Raw genomic sequence first — 26,461 nt, forward strand, 5'->3', positions numbered from 1 at the left:
AATTTCCTCTGTTTTCCGGCAAGACATTACTTAAAAAATTACGCATTTGTAGTCACTCACATTCTCGTCTTCTGTAATCTCCTAGTCAATTATTACGACTCCTTGAGGTGATGTGAGGTGACGTGATGTGCGGTGAGGTAAGGTGAAGTGTGGTGAGGTGAGGTGAGGTGAGATGACGATACATTGTATATCACAAGTCAAACAGCAAAATTGTACAACAAATAAATGTAAGTATGTAAAGTAAAATAGCACATTAATCCAATATTTTATCAAAATTGTTTAAAACGAATGCATCAAAAGCATAAATGCATTACAAAGCAAAAATGTTTTTATTTAATAACAAAATTTATTAAGCGGTAAATTTTGTACGGAACACTGTAATACACAAAAAAAATTCTCTCCAAAAGAATTTGCAGCGATTTTGAAAGATTTCAGACAAAAATATTTAATATAAGTATCATTTTTAGTGCAAGTATGGTGTCCGTGTACTTCATTATTGATTGTATAGAAATGAAGATTTGATTTAACATAGCGTAGACTGAAATAGATAAACAAACACGGAAACGTTAAAATGTTTACTTCCTCTTGTCTTGTTAAACCTCGTTTACTGTCGTCTGAACTAACTCGGTAAATTAGCCTTTACACGCACCCTGCCTGTAAAGCGTTACCGTGGCAGCTTTACAGGCACCGAGCCTGTAAAACGTTACCATGACAGCACCGGAATCAAACACACATTCGCTGCGTCGGCCTTTTTCTTAATCTCACTAATACTGTGCTAATACTAACGTTAAAATCACCTTCAAACTCTTCATCTTCATCGAATTCCACAATTAACAGTGCTCAGAAACAAAATTAAACTATTTAAATTATTAATCCAATTTACAAATTGACAGTCCCGTTATTTTCAAACAATTCAATTTTCCATAGTTACCGGAGCAAACTATGAAAAATGACTATAATTTCTATGACTGTAATTTCAAGTAAAATTTCTAGAGATGCCAAAGTTGTTCATTTTCAGGATTTTCAGCAAGAGGAAGTAAAACGTTGTACGCGGCTCGCTTGCAACTAGCCTTTACTGGGGCTCACCGGATTACAGAGCTCGCTCCTACGTCGCTCGCCCTGCAAACATTCCGGCTCGCCCGTAAAGGCTAATTTACTAAGCTTGCCACGTAAATAACTATTACTTCTACAAAAGTTTACTTTTTATTCTCTACAGATTGATTCAGAGCAGTGCAAAGAATAAGTAAATAAAGCTAATAAGAGCAGGGCCAGTTTTTTTTAAAATATGGCTATCAGAGAATCTTTAACTTTCGTGAATGATCATGATCAAAATTATTTTTCACTGTGGTTAATTTGTCAAAACCAAGTCTTATAGTGTGACAACTTGGTAATGATTCACACAATAATTATACGTTACTGAAGAAACACACAATAATGACGTTTCCAAGTCAACTCTGGCCCAATAATCAAGCAATTTTTTTTGCTAATACAAATCACGGTAATGGAAAGTAGATTTGATAACGCAGCAAATTTAAAAATTCTGTACTTTCTCTATTTTTGAAAAATGATCATAATTTTACTAGAACTTTTTACTTCTTTTTTACCATATAATTGGCCATTTATGTAATAGTGCTTTGAATCACTCTATACAGCCCATTCCAGAGGTAATTCTTACCATTTTTCTTTGAAGACCAAAAACTCATTTGCCATGGCATCGCAGTTAAGTAACCTCAGCTGAGTATCATCTGTAATACAAATAGTAATAATCAATTAATTAAGCTCTAAGCAATACTTCTTTAGATATAACCGGGAAAAGTGAACGAATAACATACACAACTCAACAGTTTACTATATAGATTCGTTCACGTGACTTTCCCAACTTAAAAGGGGTTTAAGAAAAATACCAAGAAATTTAACATTGTCGGAGTAATCATTTTGCAGATTTCGTTGTGAAAAAAATATGTGTTTTGTTTTCTTTTCATTAGAACTTAATAAATTAGAAGAAAATCAATGGGAGATACCTTCTTAACAATGTTGCAAATTTATTTTCAGGTTATTTATCTCACTACCTGCAGATAATAACGTTGTGCCGTGAGCAAATAAATAATTTCATTTTGTAAATGCCTAAGCTTATTACAAACATGATACTTCACTTATCAAAATTTATGTGATATATAAGAAAAATTAAAAACCGTAACAACTTCACATCAATTGTAAACGATTCACAGATATTTGAACTAATTTCCTTGTAATACAATTGAAAGCCCATAAATATTCCATGAAATATATAAATAGATGTATCAAAGAAAAAAATACATATTTAATTAATTGTACAATTAATAACTCAGTGTTAAAAATCACAGACGGCAGACAGACAGACAGGCAGAAATGGGAGACCTATTTCTTCGTAGTCTAGGGATCATGGAAGGTCGAGAAAACGTAAAAGTAGAGAGTCGGCTAATGGACCCGATTACAATACTTCCTTCGCTTACGCGCGGGCAGTAAATATATATATATATATCCTTCACTCTCGATTGCTTTGTGGTCCTTGATTCTTTTGATGTTTCAGTTTCTTTTCGGTTATGTCACAGTAAACTTGTACATTTCTGCTGTAAGTAACTACCGAAACCATAGTTAACAACTGCCAACCCACTACATCGGAAAGTAAGAAACAACTATACTGACTTATTAGTCAATTGAAAGTGTGACTACCAACACTACCGTAAAATATTCTGATTGAATTTTCAATAAATCTTTTTTATCTGTAGGAGATCAAAACGATTAAATCTTGATATTACCTGTTATTAACTTAATACGTATTAAATTAATTTATTCCAGTTTCAGTCACTTCCCGGAGCAGCATCATCAACATCTAACATAAACCGTCTAGAAAATGACACGTAATTGGCACAAAATCTGATGGTAAAAGAACTGTAAAACGTAGCATATTTACATCCGTTATCCACGATCGGTGTTGTTTTATTTTCCTGAATAAAGGTTAGAGTTTATAGTAAACCCGACAGCAAGCCAATATAAGAATGAGGAGCTCAAGCCCAAATGAAATTCATACATCAGGCTATAGACAATATGGCTTAATACCTATAGGCGAGCTACTGGAGAGATTGTTGGAGCTTCCAGAGCGTTGTAAATTAATAAACAGCTAATAATAGAGCCTCGATTGAATTCTAGGCGTGGACTGACAGTTTCCAAGAATCAAATCCTGGCATATTAATTATCGGGACGCTAACAATATATTAGCTGCCCTTGCCATGACGAGGGTAAACCGCTGACACCGAACATATTAACTTGATATTAATAGCTTTGTAGTAGAGCGGCGTTTCTTCGTCTCTCGTGTGTAATTTTTTCGAGTAACGTCAAAAAATATGGATGATCCAAGGTGTAATTTATTCTTAACGTACTCGATGCTTGGATTAAACAGGTTTTTCACTGTTCACAATTTCGTTGTCGATTTAATTTGCTCTGACACTTATTTATTCTTGAATGAAGATATAATTTACTGTAATAAATATTGTCGGAGATATTTGTATGATTTATTTTGTGTCATGATTATCGAATTAGTTCCGACTTTACATTTCAATGACTTTCTTTTGTGGGCGGCACAATAACTCCGATTCTTCGAAATCGAAGCAGTTGATAGATCTCATACATTCTGTGATGGCTTATTTTTGATTTGATTCCATCCTTTTTTCATAAAAAGTTTTTTGAAAATTATATTTAGCAATTATTTTAAGCCGGTAATGTACAAAATTTCTTATTTTAACTACTTTTATTTGAATTCTAATCCTAGTGATAATAGAATTAATATCAAACATAAAACACCAATTACGGCATCACTGTGATCTCAAAGCGTAGCTTTCGACACAGCATATGCCACAATTCGTATTTTCTTGTGAAAATAGTAGTATTTACTCGTAGGTATATTATTATAATAGATGCGCTTGCTGCTTGCATGGTAAGTTTTATTCTTACGAATAATTGCTGCTGTTACACGCTTATTGAACAATAAACTAAAACTTCTAAAAAAATGGTCCCGAAATTAGATAGAAATTTCCTCGCCCTCGAAGTACATACAGTATAACTTCTTTGAAAAATTATCTAATTTGGTATTGCGAATTTTACGATAACTCCAGAAGGTAAAATAAAAATACGTGTGGACTGTTAAAGTAGGTATTGGTAAAAAGCATACTATGCTAGTTTTTATTAAACTTTTGATTTTTATGTCAATAAAGAACGCCAATTGGCAGTAACCGCCAAAATTAATTGATACATTTCTAAAATAATGAAATGTAGAATTTATCATTTCAAAAAATATGTGTAGGTTAAAATTCAACGTTGAGTATCGACTGAGCACCTGACAGCAGCGAGGGCGTTTTAATTCATAGGCGTGCAGCTTCGTTCGAACTCTAATCAAGGTCGAGCATTTGCATACGCGACAAGTGTTTCCTCGAGATTTTCGAGATGTGCCATGCGTACTCGACGCCGGTGTGTAAGTGTTTATTTCAACTGAACAACAAGCGATGACACATCGACCCAATGCAATTGCTGATGACTCATCGACACATTTTTTTGTAAACATATCTTAAAAAATTGTAAATCTAGTTAGTATTGCTAAATTGAAGGTAAGGCCTAAACACTAAAATATTATCCTCACATTGTGTTGTAAAACACAAATTGTCTTATTTCGAATCATTAAAATCTCGAAGGAATCTTGAAAAACGTTGAATCGTTTAGTAAAAAAAATACTTTAAAATTATCGTGACAACACTCGTGAAGTTTTTATCATTAATTCCTTCCAAATATGGATGAAGCTTAAAATTTCAATAAATTTCTAGTATCTTCCCAAATTTATAGTTTAGTAATATATTCTTTCTTCAACATTAAAAAAAATTAAGGCTGGACTATCAAATTTTAGAAGTGCAGATTTTCTTTGGCTTGCATAGGTCAGTAGCACTGCATACAAAACAGGTTAAAAATTTGCTTCTTTTTCATATAAAGACCTTCTAAGATTGGGTAGGAGATATTCTACTATCTTTATGACAAAGAACGAGAAGATTAAATAAGAAATCTTGTTGCTACTATAAAAAAAAATACTTTCTCATTATGTAATTGTGTTAGCCTGAGGTTAATTTAACGTCAAAGTAAAAAATATATTTAAACTTTTTCAGCTGATAAAATTGCATTAAAATTGTGTTTTGTTCGTGTCCATTATAAAACAATTTAATGATTGTTTTTAATAAGTAGGCTACATATTCAATAGAGTGTAATTAATTTTGCATGATGCAATTTTGCCTAACGTACAAAGAATGCATCTATATAAAATACTGCAATCAAATTTTTCATTTGCCGCCAACATGAAGCTGTTGTATGTTTGTATTGCATTTACATCACTGTTGGTAAAATACACTGAACAATTTGAAGAATCTTATGTAAGTATTAATAATAAATTTTTCAGATTTTGGTTGAATCTGCTCCTAACCCAATGAATGGTCCTACTGAAAGTAATCGAGTAGCTTATCAACAATTTCAAATGGAAGGTGGTAATGGCGTCCAAGTTAAAACTAATACTAATACCAAATCTAAATCTGACGGTGGATCATCGGATCATGAATTTCCTTATAATTATTATGATGTATAACGATAAATGTACTTATTGAGTAGTCCAAAAATAATCAGCAAGTAAATAATAAAAACTTACGTTTTATTTCTGTTTATATTTGCGTGTTTATTAATTTTGTTATGTGAGTGATCAATTTTCTGGTCAAAATAATTTAAATAATTAATATCAAAGAAATTTAGATAAATTAATCGATTCCTGGATAATTTTTAGAGATGCCCATACAGTATTACTTATTTTATTACTTTTCAAAATCGTTTTTCCAAACAGGATTTTTCCTTATTAAACTGCTATAAAATTTATGTGTAGTTTGTATAAAATTTAAAATCCGAAAATTCAAACTGATTTGCTTCGAGTACTTAAATTTTAAGTTACGACAGAATTATAGCATGTTAAATCATAATATTTAAATGAGATTTAACGGACGATATTTGAGCTTTTTCAGTTTTAAAATACAATGAAACTTTGAATAATGTATAACTCCAAATAGTTAAGAGATTCAAAATTATTAAAATTTTTTGGGAACTGTGTTGCAGAAATTTGAACATTGTGATATTTTTGTGACTGTCGTCCCAACGAACAAAGCATAAAATTTATTTTAGCCATTCAAATGTTGTCATATTAACTCTAACAACAACCTGAGTATAAGGGAGCCCTCTTTCATAATAATGTACAACTATTGTTAATATTACAAGTGAAATGCTCATAAAAATTTATTTTCGAAGAATAGTACTTAGTATTAAAAGCGGTTTTACTGATATTTTTCAATGAGTGAAGTGTCCCTTTCACTGCTTAACGAATACACTAATATTTTTACAGTTTAGGTTCAAAAATAATGCTTATGATTTTCATTTAGTGACAGAATTTCTCTATGTGCCAAGAAAAATATTATAGTGTCCATTGATTAATTTTGGATTGTATAAAATACTACATATTGTAACGTTGGACGGGTGATTGAAATTGACGTGAGGTAAAACTCAACGATTTATTTCTTAATAACTCGTATTTACAAGACTAACTATTGCAGCGGTTATGCACAAAACTTATTCCGGCGAATTTCACTGGACGCTCTTGACTCCAATAGCTGAATAATGACCTTTCCCGAAGGTGGACTCTATTTAAACAGCACACGGTCCTTCTCGAAACGTCTACGTCACCGCTTCTGGACTTCTCTGGAAAACACATGCGCGACTTCCGTTTCCAGGCCTTTCTCTTTAGCGCTCCGCCGGCCGCTGATGAGTTATCTCCGTATATACCAGAATAAACACACATATAGTAGAAGACCCATAGGCGTCGTACCGGGGCGGCGTATGGGTTTCTTTCGGAACAATATATTTGTCTATCTATTTTTTGAGAATGACTGAGAAGCCTTTTTTATTAGAGCCCACAAATCGTACATAAGGGGTATTCAGTTGAAAAATTAATAAGTTACAAATTTAATAATGACTTGATTAAATCAGTGCCAATTTGATGTCTTATTCAACTGCCTACCTGATATGTATTTTGATAAATTTTCTTCTATCTTTTTGATAGTAGGTTCAAATCCCCATTTGAGCTTTTTTTATTGTTGCGTGAATGAACAATGAGATAATTTAGGGTGGCTTTGGTTATCTTTTGTTAATTATTTTGCCACCTTGTTACAGTGGAGCATATTTTTTTAACATTTCAAAATTGCCCTTGATACCAAAATCATTTATGGACACATTTTATAAATGTGCATCTACGAGTATAAGCATCAAATTCAGTTTTACGGAGCATCGATACCAAAGTTTAGTAGTTCTAAAATGACTAGAATGAGGTTTGTTGCATCAAATCTTAAATCATATAACAGATAGAAAAATTACACTTGCAACCTGAAAAGAATTGCGGAATTACCAGCTGCGACAGTATATACAGTAAATATATCTCCCAATATTTTTGTAGTTAAATATCTACTAAAATTAATTATATCTCATACAGTTCCCTCACATCAATTTTCGAAATGATATTAAATGTTAGAATAAATAAAACAATTATTTCCGTAGACAATAATATATTGTTTACATCCACAACACCGAAAACACAAAATATTTGTCTACGCGTTTCACCAACGTCGTTGGCATTATCTAAGTAAAGTTAAGCTTCCCTTAGACAATTTTAATACATAATTTTGTAGATATTTTCTGATTTTTTGTTCTTGTAACTGTGCCATCAATTAATATATACATTAACTTCGATATTAACATTCAGTTTAAATTTATTTCACTACTCACAGATAACGACTCATGTGACAACTTCAATCGAGGCAATCAGTTGTACATTATACGCTATTACCTTTCTTTTGTTTAAATTAAAATTTAAAAAAAAACGATTGAACTACAACATAGTTGTATAGTTTTAACCCGACATTACCATGAACTTGATATACTTTTTTGTTATACTTTCACCATTTCTAATAAAATGCAGTAGATTAAAAAATATATTTTTATAAATCTGACATTTTAGGCTTCAATGGAAACTGCGCCTGTTGCCAACGAAGGTATGGAAACTGGCTCAATAACTTTTCAAAATTTTTTACATAGAGCATGGTGATCTGGTAAAAGTTGAGAGTTATAGTGAAACCGAAGCTGTACACGCACATTCAACACCGATTCATACCGGTTTTAATATTGATGTCAAAATGATGATAACTAGAGTTATTAGATTAATACTAAATCAATAGATTGCAAATGTAGTTTGTTTGGTGAAAATCTAACCCAATAACTAAACCTGATTCCTCGTTTAAACCTAATTTTTCTCGTGTAACTTGACCACTCGTCTTTTGCCACTGATGATTAGAAATTTTCCCTAAAATTTTGCGTTTCCTCCACACACTTTCCGCTGTCCGTTATTTTTCGTTTCAGTTATTCTCACCATCAGTGACATTCTTAAATTTTCAGTGTTGACTACCTTAGCTCAGGGACTCGGTATGCTCCAAAAATATATTGGAATAACTTGCACCAGCATACAAAATCGAGAACAGTTGAAGTAATCAGTTTTGCATTATACTGTTATATCAGGTTACATTTTTTTCAAAATTTAAATACAATAAATAAAGAATACTAAATTGCAAAGCAAGCGTTTCAGTAAACACGGTTTGAAAAATTGTTTTACGAAGCTTTTTTGATATCTTTTGATGAAAAATTATATAAGTATTCTTACTATGTTTCAGGAGCTACATACAAGTGTTCCACTCATACAGGAAAAAAATTCGTCTTAAAAAAACAAATGTCAGTTGTTTTTTCAGTAAAGGCGGAATTAAACATCAGCATCTACCCAAACCTATTTTATAGATTTTTTATTTTCTTGAGTAATTCGATGGACAAGTTAAACATACTGTTTATTTATACGGTTGTTACAGGTTTTATGAAATTTCCTACTTTAGAAAAATATAACAAATTGATAAAATTTTTCTAAAATAAATAACATCTTTAGATTGTGTATGTAAGTTGTAAATTATTTAAACCATATTTTAAGTATTATTTATGAATTTTATAAATGCAACTTGCACCAAATCATCGTATCATTTAGATCGAAAATATAGTGTAATTAAACATTTAAATAAAATGGACACAAATATTTTGACCTTCCCTTTGCTTTTCTATTAATAACTAATTGCTTTTAAAACGCACTGTAATACATATTACCACATTTATTCTCAAAAACCTGACAAAAAGGAAGTATGACATTTGCAATTTTCGCAGTCACTGTAAAATGCATGCATATATTGTGCCACTTCATGCGTTGAAATTTAATATCATAATTGTATTTAATGAAAATATACAAAAAAAAAATGAATATAATTGCAGTGTCTATTATTATTAAAGGTAATTGGTTCAAAAATAAGATACATTTATAATATCCACCTTATATAAGCAAAAATAGTGTGAGAAGTGTCAATCAGTTGTAGAACGAACACATCAGCATGAAGAGTCTGTTGTTCCTCGGTACTTTAGTCATCTTTACAACCCTTTTGGTAAAACGTTGTCACTGTAAATTAAAAATTTTATTTTTCGTGTTTTAGATTTGCTATGAAGCAGCTCCTCGACCAGCAACTACGGGCTCTCAAAGCAGCTCCGATAGTACTTTAACAATGAAGGCCCAGCAAGCCCATGGTGTTGAAACCAACATTCAAAGTAGCAGCACGTCAGATACAATGCACGATGACACAAAACAATAATAGTTAAAATCTTTGCTGAAAACTCAATGAATGTATGACTTCATGAATAAAATTCCATAGCAATATAATGACTTCTTTTGTTAATAAGAAGAAATACATATTTCCTTTTTTTGCTTTATTACGACATTTCTTAAATATCTGCTATATACAATTTCTTATTAGTTTAAAATTTTTCTTGAATTTATAATAAATAAAACGACATTTTTCAGGTTTGTGAATATAATAAAAAGCGATCCTCAGGTTTAACAAAAAACAGCAATCAAACTTTTAGAAAATGTTACAATGATTGGAAAGTCTAAAGGAAATTTATCGACTAACATTGAGATTTCCGAAGAATTTTTGTTATAAATAATAGTAATATCTTATTACGAAATAAACCCATACAACGGCTAAAGAAAAAACTGGAAGCGGAAGTCGCGATGGGTGCTCCAGAATATGCACAGAAGCGGTGACGGCGGCAGTCAGATAGTCCAGACAGTGGGAGAGGAGGAGTCTAATCAAATCCATTCCAGTCGAGTCGTAAATATTCTGTACATAATCGCTGTGTCATTAGTCGTGTAAATTTGAGTTACTAAGAAATAAATGATCGAGTTTTACCCACGCTGATTTTTAATCACACTTCAACGTAACAGCATCAATTCCATGAATACATACTTATGGAATTTTATTTGTTTTTTGTTAGGTTTCCTGATAACTTTTTATATATTCCAAGAGGCATAAGTTATAGCAAGTTTTAATTTTAATTATAGTAAGTTCGACTGATTTTTTATTCACAATTTTTTGAGGTCGTAGGAACTAGAATTAACGGATCCTAAATAGACTATAAAAGTCGTAATTGACAGTTAATAATGTAGAATTTTCATTATTCAGACGTATATACGATCTAGGTTGACTTACTTTATAGTGAAATCATGTATGCTTGTAGTTTAAGTAAGATATGTCATGATTAATGATGCTATTCTACACTTTGCTTAAAAATTAATAAGAAGGGGACAAATTTTGCAAGTTATTATATTACTTAATCGTTTTTTTTTTGAGTTCTTTAATTATAAAAAGCAGAATTTCAAGAATGAATAAGTCTTTTTAACTTTCAAAAAATATTTCTTGTGATTTTGGGTTTTTGGGTACCGAATGGACTACCACTTGTCCAGTCTGGTATATAATTTCTACAATGCCTCAAGTTTAGTGGTGGTAATAGTTGCCAAAATTTGTAGAGAAAATTTGTTTAAAACAACATTTCAATTATTTTTTGCGCTATGTAAAATGCAGCAGTGCAAGTAATAACTTGTAACTGAAACTGCGGATTTATGCAATAATAACTTTAAATTACTAAAATGCATACTATTAGTTCTGCTTTAAAAAATATACGTATAATTTATCCTCTTTTTTTTAAAATTTAATGTACTCAAATACACGCATGCAAATTTCTCAATATGTTTGCATTTTCAGCAGAAGATACCTAGCTAAAGTATTTTAAATAGCCAGTAATTTTTGTTTCATGGATAAGAAAGAAGAAAACGTTTAGCACTATTTGTAAATTCAATTCTTGTATCAAGATTTTCCATTGTTAATTAATTAATTTATTATTTATTAAATTACCGTAGGTCGCAATCTTTTAGAGGAATTAAATCTTGAAGAGGTTTGTTCAGACTGTATCTTTGTCCAACGTTTAACTATCTCTCGTAAGAAGGAATAGAAAATGTCAACGGAGAATAGAGGAGCTAGTTTTTAGATAAAAATTTATGTTTTTTAATTAATAATAATATTCAGGAATCTAAAATTGACAGCAGCTTATTGTAGAAGATTTTGGAAAACGTAATGTACCTTTTCAGTCTTACGGTATTAGATACTACAAGCTATCCTGATGACATTCTGAAATACGTGAAGCTATGCATCAGTCGTATAATTGAGATTATTTTATAACCTACACTCACTGAAAAATAGTTTCAAAAATTTTTCTTGATCGATTACATTTGAAACGATCTGGATTCTATCAACTTAAGGTAAGTATTTTTAATTATTGATTATTTAAGAACTAAAGTCAAGGTTAAGCAACGTTTTAACAAATTACGACTAAGTAAACCATTAATAATACTCCTCTATTACCGAAATGGGCTTATTTGAGCTACAAAAACTAATTGAGATAATCGATTACTCTTTTACTACACGCAATATTTCTTTAAATCACATAAAGTACAGTCGAACAATACAGCTTCTTCGGAAAATTACAAAATTTAATTTTGCGAATTTGGTTATTTTTTATGATAAATATAACTTAAAATCCAGATATGTGTAGATTGTTAAAATACAAAAATATGTTATTAGTCTATGTTTAACTTCGATTGTTCATGCTTATCATTGAAGGAATGCGACCATGAAACTCGTACCAAGGTAGTTGACCAGGATAAGCAGCAGAATTTGAATGATTTTGTCTTCTCAAATAGAGAAGTCGACTAAAATTATTAATTAAGCTACATTGCAACAAAACAGTGTGAATATTGTTTTGGGTAAGTAGCTGTTATTATCATAACACAAATTTATTACTATTAATGATTATTTATAATATGGGCACGAGCAACATTATTGTATTCTCAAATTTTTTTTCGAGAAAATGGGGTGAACCGCTCTTGATTTGGTCATTAAAAAAATGTGACCTTCGCAATGTTATTCAACACATAGTTCACCACATGCGAGTACTCCTATACTGGTTCAAAATGTGATTTGGCTTAGCATTATCATGATATTCTTAAGTCACGCATAAAATTTGACAACAATCGGTCCAATAGTTTTGTTACATTATTTATTTAATAAAATGCGGCACAGACCGACGACAGAGAGACTTAAACAGGATATCTATTTTTTCGTACTCAGGGGTCATAAAACGTCGAGAAAACATGAAAGTCGTGACTCGTCAGATGGATCCTATTACAATAATGCCTCAAGTTAGGCTCAGAAAGTAAAAACTAGAAACTGATGCAGAAAACTTACTCCGTTTGGTTCAATAAGGGAGTGAAATACTTTTCATTGGTTATTCATAAAGACATCTTTAATGCTATCAAACACTATTACAACTCTTGAGTCACTTCATAAAATAATAAGAATAATTTATCGAGTAAATAATTGATACGGTTGCAGATTATTTTAAAAATGTGGCCGAAACTTTAATGTCAAAAAATACACATCTAACATATTTTTTCTGCAAATGAACACTATTTTAATGTGTAAAATAATATGCTTCTGCACACCTATGATTTATATTGAGTCCATTTTTGTAACCTTCCAAAAACGTAGGTTCTTGGATAGAATATAATAATAATAATAATAATAATAAGTTTATTTGCCCCACAGAAACAAGTTCCAGTTATAGGACAAAAATACATAGATAAATAAATATACATTCTAATACTAATTTTAATACAGATGACAAATTATACTAGAATAAAGTTAGAATTCTATGAAGCAATAAACGGCAAAACGCAAATATAGAATATCTGAATTTTACAGTTCATCTTAAAATCTATAAAGCGCATCGCCCTGAAATTTTGCACAACCTTAAGGAATTACCACAAACTGGTAAATCTAATCAGATTTTATTGGCTCACCCTCTTGCAAAATTTGATGACGTTATCTCAAAGTAACACAGTAACTCTGCCTTAAAATTTTTATAATTACATGATTTATTTTTTGCAGAGCGATCGTAAATTAAGTATTCTAATAGACTCCATCCGGCGAATCCCTACTTTCATGTTTTCTCAACGTTTCATGACTCCTAGAGTATGAAATAATGGATCGTCTGTCATCTGTCTGTGTCGGTTTTTCTTAGACAGATAATCTCCGAAACAATTAGACCTATTGTGGTCTGATAAATTCTGATTTATGTTATATTTATGTTAAATTTTATAATTTACTTAAAAAACTAGACGTGTTTCATTGATTTTTTTTTTCACTGTGTTGTTTAAAATAGTTAATCGATTTCACCGTGAGCATACTAACATAAACTAAAAACAATTTTAATGTTTTTTTATTTGACACAAATCAGAAAGATTTATAAGGATATAAAATAGTAAATAGATTTTTTTAGTTAGGTACGATTTCCGGTTTTTATACAGATTTTAATTTCTTTGATTATCATTTGTGTAACATTATCATTCTGACTGACCCAAAATAAATGTCTATTAAAATATTATGTTACTGTATTTTAAGAAACGGTGTTTTTTTTTAAATATCATCCTTTTTTTGAGTAAATTTTTAATTTCGTATTGTTCTGCATCAAGACATAAATAAATGTTATCATAACTAATTGCTCACAGAATGAAAGTTAATTTGTTATAATAACTCATACATCTAACTTTCAGAACAGGAACAGTTTATGAAACCACAATAAAAAAAAATTAGTCAGCCATTATTTCAAAATAATATAGAATAGAAATTCTCTTTCTAATGAAATTACAAATGGAAAGAAAACTAGATATTACAAACGGATAGAAGCAAAAAGAAAATCTGTATTTTCCCATATTTCAACTGTGAAACAGTTAAGAGAACGTGAAATTAAAGATTTATCAAAGTGACACGATTACACTTTCTGTGCAATACACTTAAACTTAAACAAATGACTACATCAATATTTTCGAATGTGTGAATATCATAAATCAAAATCAAGAAAGAACAAACAACAAATTTCTTTAGCACAATGTAAACCAAATTTACAACAATCATAAACCTTTAGAAAATTTACGATGAGGGTTGTCTTCTTATATTATTTTCCAATGGTTTATGGAGATATAAATTTAACCACTATGGTATATGGATGAATTTTCTTTCATTATCGTTCTACTGACGTAACTTCACAAATTCGATAATTGTGGGTGTAGATGAAGAAATTGTGCCGATAATAGTGGCGATTAGTAACGTATGTAACATATATAGCCGGTTTAGGTTATTTATTTTCTAAACAATTTTCCTAATAATCAGTTACGACACAATGTTTCCTAGTAATTTATATCATGGTGTATAATAACATGGTAACAACATCCTATACAAACGACCCATCTGTTTTTCCCCATATTTATCTCCAAGTGTTAGTTTAATCTCCGAACTAGAAAGAAGCGATTTCGTCATCGTATCCAATTATTAGTTTATTGTTTCACGGCACTTTACCAACATGGTCCACATAATAAAGTCATTACAAGCTATTATGTAGATAATTAACTATAGGAATCGATAACAAATTCACTCAACTGTGTATTTAATTACAAAACGTTATTATCAATTTCAGTTTTTCATCGCGCTGCATTAGAGACGAGCCGTAAATGGCAATGTTGTTATTGCTTCCTCCTGACGATTATTTTAATTGCATTAACAAAAAACTCACACACAACAGATCTGCTCTTAGTTCTGATTTGGTTCCCTGAAGTGAGCTCCTCGTTTCCTTGAAATAGAGACGTTCCTATCCTTCTGACGGCCATTATTCACGGTTATTGTAAAGGAATTTTTAATTTTCTCCTCTTGAATTCACGTTCTTAATAATGACATACATTTTAGTTCCAGTCACTTGTTCAATTAACAGTAAATACATAACTTAATTCACGTAAGTCGATCTGAAATGATTATACGAGTTTTTTATTTGATGCGAGAATCCCATAAATAGAATCGATGAATGGTCTTATAAAAGGAAATCTAATCTAAAGATTATAATGGGTACCCGCCGATCTTCTTTCATGCGATTCTAGCAGATTTATAGTTGAAAGTATAGCAATTGTATGAAATTCAATGCAGTAACATTTTAATTATATGTTTATGTTACACTACGCGCAAAAGTTCTTTCGCTTGTTGTGGAGCCGTGAAACAAACTAAGAATGATTCATTATCATACTTGTGGTTTCTGTTTAACAAAATAATGACAGTAGATAATTGTCGTCGAGTATTTAGAGTGAAACACCGCTAGAGTTAATAAAGACTTAATTGCATTTTGTACTAGAGTTGATAGAGTTTTCTCTATTTTCAACGCAGTACTTGTATTGTGGTTTTAGTACATTTTTAGAACCCTAATTATTTAGTTCTAACATTGTTTAAAAAGTAAAAATATTTTTATAATAAGTACCTATGTACCAATTTTCTTAGTTATATTTATTACTGATACTTTAAACCACATCTACAGACATTTCATTAATTTATTTTCCCGTTCTACAAACATTAAAAGGGAGTCCTTTATGGACTTGGACATGAGTCAATAATAGCGTTTATTAGAAAAGAACCAGTAGTTGAGTCAGAGCGTCTTATATCTGGTAGGTGTGAATACTGATGTACTGCAACTTCGTATATTTATTTGAAAGAGTGGCAGGCCAAAAATCTTAGCTATATTATTATTAACATTAATAACTTCAATAGTTAAAACCAACTACAAAAATTTTTAAGTTTCTTCTACAGGGTTTGAATTTGAAAGCTCAGAATCCCTATAATATTATCGACAACTCATTTTATAATTGATGCAAATAAAAAATTTTAGGTAACCTGCTGTTAAGTTCTATGTACGAGTGTTAATAATAAACTGAGAAATTTATTTGAATATTCTGAAATCCGGGTTGAATCCACAAGAGGTAAAATCTTTAGTTTTTCAAAGTCTTGGAATCTACAAGCCAGTTATAATTGAATAGAGACCACGACTTCATAAAACAGGATTTATTTATGTTGATTAATTGTTACCTGCTGATTTCTATAAACTAACTGTTTCCTCCAACCCCACAGACAAAATCACAAGGATTGAGATCGGGTGAACGCGGAGACCAAGGTACTGGGCCGTATGTTTCTACCGACCTACTGATTAAGAAAATGGTTATTTACCCATTCAGTTCCTGGCCTAGCAAAATGTGGTGGTGCTCCATCATGCAGGTACCACTTGCGAACTCTTTGCTGCTCTTCCAACACATTGTTTAAAAACTCGCGTTTAGTCTGTTTGGTAAAACATAAGGTCCAACTAAGCGGTCATATACGATACCGGCCCACACATTTATTGTCAAAGACGTTAACCGAACACACAACGGCAACCAACATGATACATGACTGGCCCTTATCATGTTTACACGGTGCTTATCAGTGCGCCGCTTTTTGGTTCTTAATCCTAGTCCTTATGTGCCATTCATTGAATAGTAGTTATGGTAGGTCAAGAAACTCTACCAGTGGCGTGTATAAAATTTGTATTTAATCTCAAATAATTTTTTCTAGATCACTTAGGAATATGAAATTTACACTGTGCAATAAAGCTTATTGTGAGCTATTCCCCATTTTTTTATTGCACACATTTCGAAATGACCATTTATATAGGTAAAGCTTTAACCATTTAGTTCCCCTGTCATAACAGAGGCGCCATCGTAGCATTGTAACATTGTACTCCCAATTTATTTGTACAATCAAATTTACATAAAACATTTTTTGAAAGTTCAAAAAGTGATCCAGGTGAACGATTGGTTGTTATATCAAAAACCCTAAAAAACGTTCTTGAATGTCGGCATTCTTTTTGACCAATCTTACTGCTAGAGAACACTGAAATTTCGCTGTAATATCCAATTCAATCCGATTCATTATGAGGCCCGGCCTCAGTTGTTACACCTAACGAGTCGCCACTGATTTGAAAGTGGTTCACATCTCTGGAAATCGATGATTATCACTGAAGTTCTATTTTCTTAAGTCGTCTTAATAAATATTTATAATACATATATAAATCATAACGTCAATCATTGTTACCAGTCGTGAGGATTATCAAAAAGGCGTAGGCCGAGTCTGATAACACCACGTGTATAATAATGGTTAGATACGATTCGAATGACGTACAAGATTTTATCTGCATATATTAAGAAAAAAGTGCGATCAATTTTTTTTAAGCAAAAAATGCAAATATAGATACTTGGATTATTTTGCACTTATCATATTGTGTATTTTAGTGTGTCTTTGTTCTCTGCAACATATTTTCTTTTCGACTTTTTCATTTTCTTCAGTAAAGCCTAACTTTATTTAAATATCCATTATTTCCTTCATTTGTCATCTTTTATACCTATGTTCTTTATTTTTCATTACCTAAAGGTTCTAGTAACATCTTCTAAATTTGTTCTAAAGTCATCCATTTTGAAGTTTCTAGGTGTAAGCAAAAATTTGCTGAAAAGTGCTACCGCAGTTTCTATTCTATTTGTTTATCAAAATATTCTTGAAAGTTATTGAAAATTCTTTTTATAATCACTTTTTAATTAGTGACTCAGTAATAAAGGTATAGGTCTTTTTGTGATATCTCTACCGCCGGAATGTTCTGTATTGATGTTACTGTAACGTTTTCCCATTATATTCAAGGTACTAAAATTTTTGTGTTTTTTTTTTGTAAATAACAGTTGCTAGTTTTCAATCAATTTCACTCGCGCAGCATGAAATAGAAATTCCTTAGCTGAATTACTGCTAGCGGTCACTGTTTCAAATGTGGCCCGATTCCAGCCAAATACAGCGACTAGAGACGGGGTTTCCAACGGTGTAAACAAAAAGTCTAAATGAGTCATAAATGTCAGGATTGGGTCTCCGTTTTCATCAAGACCTTACCATGGATACAGTATCTTCAGATGTTTTGATACATTTGGTACAAATGGAGTGAAATAAACACAAACTTCTGGATATTTTTTAAAATTTGAAAATTACTATTTTTAGACATTTTTTGTTCATTTCTACTATAAGCTAATCAAGACTAGAATATAATTTAACAAAATACACTAAGAGGGCAACTGATACAAAGAGGAAATGTAAGATCTTAGCATCGCAGTGAACCTTAAGAGTTTTCGTTAACTTTTATATTATTTTATAGATAACAGCTGAGTATTTTAAATAAAACACATCATGCCCATTTTATATATTTCAACAAGATTTCTCATAAAAAATAATCAGAAGCTACAAACTCTAATCACCCTTGTCCCTTGTCTGAAATATCGGACTTCTAAGATCTTGCTGGAAATTTAGAAAAAACAAAAATATACAGTGCAAACGTAACGTGAGAAACCATGGTATGCATGGTATGCAACATACCAGTAGACGGTATTTGAAAAACAGTAAAAGAACCTAATGAAACACGTTTATTTTAATCATAAAGTTTCGTTGGAATTTAACTAAAACTCGCGAACAGATCGATTTATTATACCATTATACCACCTACATTCTAGCAGCAAGTATTTGGTCAGAGTTATGAATTTATGAGAGTTATCAGTGACAATCAGTGATAAGAGTGATAACTTTAAACAATGCATTAAAAAGAAATAAAAAATTACTATACACTGCATCGTTTCAAAAATTACTATCGATTCAGAAAAATATAATAGAGTCGAAAATGTATGAGAAGAATAAATTTATTTTCATATAGATTCCTTTAAGATAAAAGTATTCATTATGCTTGTATTAACGGTGTCTGTTTACTGAATAAAGTATAAAATATTTATAAACCAAGACAATATATTATAACGAAACCCTGTTTGCTTTTAAACCACGAAGGTATTGGAAAATAGTCAGCGAAAACAACTGACGCAGATAAGGATCCTCCCCCAAAATTAGTAAGTGACGCTAGACGCTTTTACGTCTTCTGTGATGTTTTACTGGCGTGTTCTTCTCAAAGTATTTCCACTCTATCAGACATCACCAAAGTGGTAAAATGGAATCTTGTTGGAACCAAATTTTACATTTATGCGCGGGTTTATTGAAACTTTTCTCAGCGAACATTTACACCAGCTATGTATACCTTTTTTAAATAGAGCACTCTGTATTTTATCATATTTTCAAACTTGTCTCGAAATATGCTTTCATTCGATACTGGTTTCTCGGGTATCTTAATGATAACTAAGTAGAAGAAAGGTGTTAACATACACCTAAAGAAATTTGGTATACTCATTTGAAAAATATGACAAAAAAAGACAAAGGACAAGACAACCAAGAAACTTTGTGTAAAATTCCACATATCCCTTTTTAACACGGTAGAGTCGAAAATTTTCAAAATAAGTACCTACATGTTAGCATTTTTTAAATATAAGGTAGATGCAAACATGTTGGAAACTGTAAGGTACTCAAAAAACTGTTTAGTTTGGTCTCACTTTTTCTTTTTAAAGGAAACACCCTGCATATTTGGTAATAATTTAAATTGTAGTCTTTAATGAATTTTGTTATAATGTAAATAAAATTATTATTTAATATATATAATATACATATATAATATCGTGTTGTTTTATGATTTGTTTCATATTTATGAAGTCGAAATCACTTATAGTTAAGTACTGCATAGTGAACAGTAATTCTTCCGCATTCAAGGTATTTCTCAGACTTATTAAAAACTGCACGCAGAATTATGGAAAAAAATGTTTAAAAATTTCACGCTCCATCTGTATTTAATTAACTTTTCTCTTAAAAACCTAAAAGGCTTCATTAGTGTTGCCGACAAACATGTTCTTAATAAATATGTAACATTTTTTTATTCCGATACAAATCAATTTTTAAAAGTGGATCACTGCAGATTTGTTCCAGATTATTAAAATTGATTTTTTTTTTGGTATGAACTGAATAAATTAATTGCTGTAGCTAAAGTTACCCAGCTTAATTACAATAATTATATAGTTGTTTCTACTATAAAAACCTTTCAAAATAAAACATAATTACACGCAACATTGTGGTCACTTAAATTTTGCAAGTTGCCTTAAAGGTACTTACTTTCCGAAACAACAAATAAACGCAATAATCTCTCCGAACATAAGCAGTTTTTCTCCTAATTACAGTATTTTGTTAAATGTAATAAAGCATTTGAATTTCGTTCAAAGCTTTGTTCTCGTTTAAAGCGTGGATCTATTTGTGGTAAAGCAGTTGCCGCAATATTATAGCTTCACTTCACAGCATGGAATATTTATAATGGCTTTATTAAGTTATTAACCTATGCCAACTGTGATGATCGTTGAAGTAAATTATATGGTAACGAAATTACCAGCTAAAGTTATAGCATGTCTAAATAACCACACAGTATAACGTTGGAAGGCTAGTGGACCGTGTGTTGCCTATTATAATTTAGTTAGAACAACACAGTTTAAATTGAACTGGGGGCGTAATCATTACTTTTAAAATTACATATTTACATACTTATATAATACGCCGATAATATATGTTATTAAAATATTTATTAAAACTCGAACAACTGTTGCGTGAAATGAATTCCGACCGTTTAACCATGAACTGTCGTCGATTTAATTAACATCCTCTTTTCACCTTTCATGAAATTATTTTGCTTTATTTTCTGTTTACATGTGTACACACATACACGAGCATCACGCAACACTATTCCCAAGTCTTATGGAAAGCTCTAACTATCATGTTACTAATACCGGTAAAGCACACTTCATTCAGTAAACAGGTCAACTAAAAGCTGAGTAAGAGCTTAAATATAGTGAAAACTTTTCATTGTCCCCATTAATTTCTGTATAACCTTCGGAAACGTTTTGGTGTCTGTGACTCGGAATTTTAATTTTTTTACCACCATTAGTTAGTGTTTGAAATACAAAACTAATTAGTGTTAGGATTCAAACTTGGCATGATTGAAGAGTTTTTCCTTCGTCGCTAGTGATGTTCATGAACATATTATTATCTTTCCGGTAACTGCAAAAACATTTAAACAAGTTTGACATAAAAATAAATGAGTAAGTTAGCTGGTTATTACTTTTCCATGTCATTTCTAATTTTCTGGCTTTTATTTTACGTAGAATTTTTTTTTCAAGTTTCAGATGATTTCAAATCTACATTCACAAATATATAGAATCCACTTGATCCCTTGGTGCACTTGTCACAACAATAAAATACAGACACGCCGAAAATTTCCCACTAAATAACCAATAGGTGTAATATTGTAGTTATTTTATTTTCTAAAACTCTAACACACTATATTAAGAGGTAAATCTTTTCATTGTTTAACAACGCATTCAAACTAGGTCTTGTTGTAAACTTGTAATCTAGAATTATTGTTATAATTAGTTAAGCAAACGTAGGTATATTAGATTGGCAGAATTTCCGAAATACAGGCTGAATCATTAAACGCGCCGTCCTGGATATTCCACTAATTACCTATTATTATTTATTAGAAATAGAGAAAAAAGTTAAAGACTAAAGTTATACGGTTTTCTGAAGACCAATTATTAGAATCATTTTCAATTATATAGAGTGTTCTGTTTTAAAGTGTAACACAAAACTTAGGAGTTCTTTCAAATAAATACTCTTATATCCACAATTTTCTTGAAATTCTTTAGCAATGGAAGGGTGCACAAAAAATCACACTAAGCTTATTTTTAACATTTGCGTTACAATACTTTGTGGAGAAATAAATACAGTTACCCATTCTGTTTTTTATTCTCTTTTTTCGCCAGTATATATTTTCTATATTTAGAATTAATAAATTATTGCGATTTTTTACTTTTTTAGGAAACATAGACATTTAAAGAAAAAAAAAAAAACAAAAAGAACAGTAACATGCAGTAATAAGAAAAACTTTAGATAATCTTTCTAAGCATTTTGTATTTAAATTTTGATTTAATTCTTACCAAAACAAACTGACTTAATGACTCACCTTGTATGTAAATTGAACGGCTTACCATGTATGCGATGTACAAAATATACATTTTGCTGTAATTTAAAAGTCAAACTTTAGGAAATAGGTTGAAATGAAAATATTATTGTATCTAAATTTGTCCATTCTAGCTCAATACACAAAACACTATTTTAGACGTTTGCCGGCAATTAAGGGCGGGGTAGCTATGAGCTATGAGTAATATGATAGAAAGATACAAAAATTATCAATAGAAAAACAAAACTTCTTGTGAAGAAAAATACAACCACTGCTGTAACGAAACAAATCTTCGCGGGCCGAGAACCGGGACGTGTAGCCAAAGTCGGAGGCCAATTCGCAACCACCGCGACGACGTTACCAAAAAACTGGGGATTGGAGATATGAGCTTCAGCCTGGGATGAAAGTATCTTTTCCCGTGTTCTGGCTGTGCACGTTTTAAATTTTTTTTTTTTTTTTGGGAAGTGTGGGAGATAAGACTGTGCAGTCCGACCCTCTGATTACTGTTGCGTCATACCGTTTTGGGTCTTCTGCCCATTTTTGAACCATTTTCGAATCGCTGCCCCCGAGTCAAAAAACTATACCGTCGTCTCCGTTTTTTTCTTTTTTTTTTGTTTGCGCAAGAAGCCGAAACCTTTGAGCACGCGTCGTTTTCCGCCGCCGCGCTCCCCTTCCACTTCGCCGTACCGTTCCCGCGTGATTTCCCGTTCCAGGAGGGAACGACCGTGCCAAATATTCTGTTCTTTGGTTGTTACCGAATTGTAATTGTTACTGAAAATTCGCATCTCCGGTTTTAGAGCCAGAAAGGGAGCTGACGCCCGAGCATCGCCGCTCCCGACCTAAGGCGCCACCCCCGTTGGCGACCTCATAATCTAGGTCGGCCAGGCGTGTTTCTTTTCAGCGGCACTAGTCGGTCCAGGGCTTGGCACTGAGGCACGCCACCCCCACGCGATATCGTCGAGATTCCAAACCGTCACCGTTCGCCCCCGGAGTTTGAGTATTACATTCTTTATTCACCTAGTACTTCTGTGCTTGAAAGTTTTGACTTCAATTACTTTCTATAATTGTTTATATTCATGAGTTACTATTTTTCAAATGATTACAAACTATCGAGAGAATAATAAAAACACGATGAAAGATTGAAAAATTTGCGTTGACAATGAACTGATCAAAGACAATTTTTAAAAATCCACGGTTGTTTTTATTCGTGTTTTTATTGCTCTCTCGGTATTATACTGTGTAACGAGTAAATCGCTGGAGTAGTACTCATTTTTCAAAACTCACAAAACTTATTTCTGCAATTCGTACAAAAATCTTACATTTAGTCATACGAAATAGGTATTTGTGCAATAAGGCAGGAAAAGTGACGCGGCCTGTTGTTTTCACGTCTAGTACGGAAAACAAATTTGTCCAATTATGTTGCACACATGATCTTTTCGAAGAATGTCTGATTAATTCCTCATCAAGCTCAAATAAATTGAAAACAATTAGAAACTCTAGATCAGATCAATAGGACAGTTAGTACAGAGAGGTAAAATACTGAAAAAAACAAAATTTATCGGAGTCAGTGTAAAGCATTTGTAGTGTTTTCTCTCGACAAAATCAGGAAACCATGCGTGATATTAGTGAATCTTCAGATATAGAAGAGATAACTGCATTAGCTGTTCAATATTTTCTGGCAAATAAATTTTCTAAAAGAAGCGAACGATGGCATCTTCTTGATGTTGAAAGTAAATACGTATCTTTACATTAAATAAATATTATAATTACTTCCTGACCGTAAGTTAAGGAAGTATAGTAATCGAGTCCATCGGACGAATGGCTACTTTTATATTTACTCCACGTTTCATGACCCCTACAGTACGAAAAAGGTCTCCCGTTTCTGTCTGTCTATCTGTCTCGTGCCTGTATTCTTTTTTATTAGCCACATAATTTCCGAAACTGCTGGATCCATTGTTGTCAAATTTTGTATGTATATTAGAAATATCATATAGATGGTTCAGTGCTAACCAAAATTTTGTTAATCATCCCCACCAACAGTTTGATGATGTCATTTCAATGAACCACATTTTAAAATTATTTTAATGCTATACAAAAATATACTCCTATACTTGTAGTGTACGAATCCGTTTTCAGTGTTTTCGCTGAACGTTTAAATTTTCGCAAAACATCTGCAAGTTATAATAACGTTACATTACCAATACTGGATATGAGTCTTCGTGGCGCAGTAGCTATATCGGTTAGAAGGCGACCTACGGCGAAACCATACGACCTGTCGTCGCTAACATGTGAAGAATACACACGTCTTTATATAATAATGACAAAATAAGAATTATAATATTCAGAACATTATTAATAATTTTTGTCCTCTGTTTTGAGAAGACAAACTCATTCAAATCAAACGGATTTCTACGTGACATTCTCTCGATGTATAAAGATAAATAAACACTTGAACTTCAGATTGCTATTACCTACTGCTGAAGGACATTTTATCCCGTTAGTTCTGTAGTTTAAATATATATATATATATTTTTTTTTTATTAATTACGTCCCCCAACAGGCACTGAGGCCCAATTACAGGGGAACGGGACATACACGTTACACCCAGAGCCATGGCGGGAATCGAACCCACGACCCAAGGTGTAGCGGGCAAGCATGATGCTAACTAGCCCACCCCGGGTCCTCATATTTTACATTGTTCGCACGGCGCAGGGGCTGCGAGGGTCTTATTTATGTCGCTGATTTTTCTTTAGAGAGGCTATCACAAAACGAAATTTGTTTGTCGGATTATACTTACAGTCATCGACCAATTTTTTATTGATCAAATTAAGAATCTCAATTTCTAGAAAATTTGAGAATACCACGTCTTCCTTTAATTATGATCAAATAAGAAAATATCTAATAATCATATTTAAAACATTTTGTTCCATTGTAGTTTAATTAATAATTTTAGACCTCTGTTTTGACGAGGCAACTCATTCAAATTAAACAAATTTCCACGTGACATTCTGTCGATGTATCAACATAACCAAACCAAGTTAAGCATGTACATTAATAATAATACACTTTTTCCGTTCGTTGTTTTCTTTTAATATATTTCATCTTGTCCGTATGTCTGCGGACGGCACGTCCTTGGAATTTATCATTTACGCTATTGATTTTTACTATACAGGGTGGCTTAAATAAAACGAAATAGACGGGACCGTTATCCTTAAGTATGTGGAAAATGCTCGAACAGGTCGATTTTTGATTTAGATATTCACCTGTCTTCTTATACTGATATCAGCGCTATCATGTCCATTTTTTGTCATAAAAAGCGTTATCAGAAGTAAAAAAACAAACAATGAGGCAACAACATTACACATCATTTTTAACGCTGTATCCCCCAAATCCATCAACCGCATTTAAAAATTCAAACACTGTTAGAAAGAGAATTCATAGGGTTTCCAAACAAGAGGCATTTTGACCCCCTCTCCTGGGTGAAGGTACAAGCATGAAACTAGCAACGTTATACGTATCCTTTGAAACAAAAATCGACCTGTTCGAGCATTTTTCACATAATCAAATTCAGCGCCTACGGTCCCATCTGTTTCGTTTCAGTACCTTTACCTAGGCATATACCTTCAGAGAAGTTTCTCAAAAAGTATGTCGTCTATACTAAGAAAGGTGCTAATTTTTTCCATAATTATATTTTTATAATCTTTTACTCACAAAATGGATGAAGTTTTAGTCATAGTTATCTGTTGATTTTTTCGACTGTTGAATGCATAATACGGAATTTTTGGGAGTTCTTCCATTTTCCAAAAAATATTGCCAATGTTGGTGTTATTGTATTTATTTAACATATTAACTTAACAGTATAGCGCACTAGTTTTAGATCATTGAAATTTGTCAATTTAAAATGTTATATTTATTTACAAAATCTTAAAGTCACTATGGATAATTCTTAAGAGGTGTTGGATAAAGTTATGGTTAACATACCTTATTTCTCGCGTGACTTATGTGTTCTATACCACAGAGT

At 31.7% G+C, this 26,461-nt stretch overlaps 1 long non-coding RNA gene across 1 annotated transcript in view; it reads right to left on the reverse strand.

Moving 5' to 3' along the window:
* Nucleotides 1-603: 603 nt before the first annotated feature.
* LOC135133000 (uncharacterized) overlaps nt 604-26,461 on the reverse strand; it is a 179,969-nt gene continuing 154,111 nt past the window's right edge. Inside the window, exon 3 of the long non-coding RNA XR_010281131.1 lies at nt 604-650. This is a non-coding gene — a long non-coding RNA (uncharacterized LOC135133000). The remainder of the gene's footprint in view (nt 651-26,461) is intronic.

This window comes from Zophobas morio, unplaced genomic scaffold (assembly GCF_036711695.1).
Source record: "Zophobas morio isolate AGI-343-1 ecotype UQ-CSIRO unplaced genomic scaffold, CSIRO_AGI_Zmor_V1 ptg000021l, whole genome shotgun sequence".
NCBI lineage: Eukaryota > Metazoa > Arthropoda > Insecta > Coleoptera > Tenebrionidae > Zophobas > Zophobas morio.